We start from the raw sequence: 3602 nt of genomic DNA, 5'->3' as shown, positions 1-3602 counted from the left end.
GTGCTTTTTTGTAAGGACACGGACACGGACACCACAAGAATCCGACGTCGTAGCAACTTGGTGAGTTTGGGCTGACTTCTAAGATTTACAAGGCTATTCGGCCTAGGCCTACTTGTATTCCGGTACTACGACTTGTAACCCAGCGTTATCAATAATTCGGGTCACCCAACGTTATCAATAATTCGGGTCAAATATCCAATCGGATCGAGATTTCTTATAATTTCTTTTTTGAAGTGCTTGTAAGAGGAGCGGGCTCTCTACTTGAGCGAGTGGGCCTCTGCTCGAACAAGGAGCTTATGTTCGGACAAGAAAGTCTAATCGAGACCCTACTCAATTACAAGGGACGTGAAAAATTTTAGGGGATCCTAATCTGACCCAATCTCCTTTATGACAGTTTTTATCAAATTTTTTATATTAAAAATACATGTAAGAACCAGACACTCTACCGGCAAATAGCAATATAATAAATTGAGTTAGAGAAAACTAAGATTGCCTTAGCTTGAAGTTTTTAAAGTACATGTTTCAGCATAATAGAGTCTCCTGGTTAAACTAACAATATAATTGCAATTTTATATGCATTGAATCCGTAAATAACACAACCAACTCCTTAAGAATTAGAACCAAGTGAATAGTTTTGGCTCTTCTATAAAAGGTTTAACTGAAAATCCTAGTAAAGAGGGTTAGCTGCAGGGCTTAGTAAAAGAGTGAGATACATTGCGCAATTTGAAACTTTAGAGAAAATATTATAAATTGCGTGATAGTTTAAGGAGAGCAAGTGTAATTTTCTAGGATTCTCCAATTGATTACTCACAAACGAAAAATCCCCTTTGTCAAGCATCTAACAATTGAACAACTTTGTGCAACAAAAACAGGGCATACTTGGTGTTGACTGAGGTTTGGGTTCTTAGGTTGTCTACCAATGAGGTGTGCATTTCATGTTTTGCCCAAATTTGTGCTCATGGCCGGTTAATTAATACACCAACTTCATCTCCTACGTAAATTGTCCTTGGGCACGTTGATTGGAGACAAATGCCACTTCTCTCTAAGTACTTGAAGCTTTAGTGAGGAGTTATTTTTCTATTATGAGGTCTAAAGAAATTTTGAAGTTCTCAAGTTACTCAAATCGGAGAAAGTTGAATATCGGATGAAAGGACAGAAACAGAGACCTTAAGGGCCATGAATTTTGGTATGATAATTGACTTATAGTAAGCACATGAAATCCCCCGATTCCATGAATATCGGATGGAGAGACAGAAACAGAGACCTTGAGGGTCATGACTTTTGGTATGATAACCGACCTATAATAAGCACAAGAAATCCCTTAATTCCGTCCTTGGTTTGACTTTATTGCAATGAGGCCATATTGAAATTTATTGTGAAAGATGTGTGTTGTGCAACTATGAATAATTAAGTAGTGGTAGTATGCACAAAAGTGAATAGCTGATATATGTAAAAGAAAAAAATTATAGCACCTGTGGTGTAGTTTTTTAAAGGTTTCATATTTAGTTTAATTTTCTCTCTTTCTTATGCAACACTTGAAATTAAATATAAACCCTTTTAAAAAACTAGAGCATAAATGTTGTAATTTTCTAAGCCAAATAATGTTAGAACACAAGATAATATGGGACTCTCACACTCAAGATCTATAATATGAGACTCTCACACTCAAGATCTATAGATAATTCCAAGTAGTTATTATATGTAATTAGATTTCATTATCATCTCTTATCCCTTATCTCTGTATATTTGAGTTTCATCTCTTTATCTTGTGTTCTAACACATAAAATTAATTTTTGTTATAAGATATTATTCTAGTAAATTATATGCAACCATAGTCAGTAAAGTTTGGAATAGACCAATATCTCCTAACGACGCTGTATGAGTCTAAGAATTACGGGTTTTTGTCTCCATACAATTGCGTTAAACATACACTCCAACTAGGGGTGAAAAGGCGGTTAGTGAATTCCGCCTAAGCGGTTAAATTAAAAATAAATAAATAAATAAAAAATGACATGAACCTTAGAAGTTGGTTAAGTTGATTAATTAACCAACTTCATACCGAAATTGAACAGTTTCAATTTTTTCGATTAGTCAATTATAAGTTTTTATGTTAAGATTTATTAACTTCCTTATAACTACAGAATCAATCAAACACATGCTTTACAAATGAAAAGAAAAAGTAAATCCATGGAATATGAAACAAAAAGGACAACTACAATTCAATTGGACAAAACAAAACAATAAGGAAATCTAATAGAAAAAATTCAAGTTTTACTTCAAAAATCAGTTAAGTCGGTTAACTGGCAAAAAAAATAATTCTACTGCCTACCCAACCGAACTAACGTCGAAACAATATTTTTATTCCGCCTACCGACTGTCGGAAGTCAGTTGTAGGTCGATGACAGTTCTGTGGTAGTCAATAGGCGATAAATAGTTAACCTATACACCCCTAATTTTATACACTTCATTATACAAGATGCAGCCCTAACGATTTCATCCGTCTCTCTCCGCTTCCACTATCTTTTATCTCTTCCTCTTTTTTCATATTTTATATTTTATATAAAATTCTATACAATATTAAAGTCACTGTTTTCCTAGTGCGTCTTTAAAGCTTCTGTTCTCCACTCGTGCAAGTTTTCCCATTTGAGCATTTCTTCGGTGTTTTTTTCACGACAACAATAGTGATGTAGGACGTGGAAGCACAAAATATAACAATAACATAAAATAAAAATATATGGAGTCACAATAGAGAAAATGGCCTATTCACCATAAGAGAGTAATCTTTTTGTTTTTTTTTTACATGTCCGCACAAGAAAAGGGAAAGAAAAGATAAGAAAGGAAAATTCAAATTAGCGACCTCCGTTTACAACTAATTGAGCTACCCTTTAGAGAACGATTAGAGAGTAATCAAAACTCATCAATTTACTAGAAAAACAAATTATCATTCAAATTCCTATAACCGATGGCGGCGAGGACTACAGAAGGTCAAGTTAAGCAGCTTTTTAGGATTACGAAGATTCATCCTGGAGGGAGATGCCCTTAAAGTAATCCAAGCACTGAATAACTCAGACGTTTGTCGTGGGCTCTATTGGCAAATCATCAATGATGCTAATTATAAACTTTCATATCAATTTGTAAAAAAAAAAAAAATATAATAAAAATTGTAGTGTTTGCCCATTTGAGTTATCTACATGATTTATTGCCTCTTTAATCATTATGCCAATTTTATAAATGAAAAGTTTTAAATAAGTAACAATACTTTATTTTGTTTTATGTACGCTTATAATTAATTCTAACAATTTTTTACACGTAAACTCTACACAAAATTAAGAGGGATCTAACTCGTTTAATTATATAGGCCGGGTTATAATTGACCTATATAGTCTTATATTCATACTTCGATACGATTCGAACTCATCAAGTGACACTAAGACCGACAATTTGTATACTACTTGCAAATTCGATACAAACCCGCTACAAAATTAACAGATATTTTTAATTGATCAAAGTTAGTGTAATCTCTTGTATATATATATATATATAAAATCTCTTGACCTTTTCGCCTTATACAGTGGATCAAGGCCTATCGTGGCTCAGTATTG

Source organism: Corylus avellana, chromosome ca1 (assembly GCF_901000735.1).
Source record: "Corylus avellana chromosome ca1, CavTom2PMs-1.0".
Taxonomy (NCBI): Eukaryota; Viridiplantae; Streptophyta; class Magnoliopsida; order Fagales; family Betulaceae; genus Corylus; species Corylus avellana.
Note: the sequence above shows the minus strand (reverse complement) of the source record.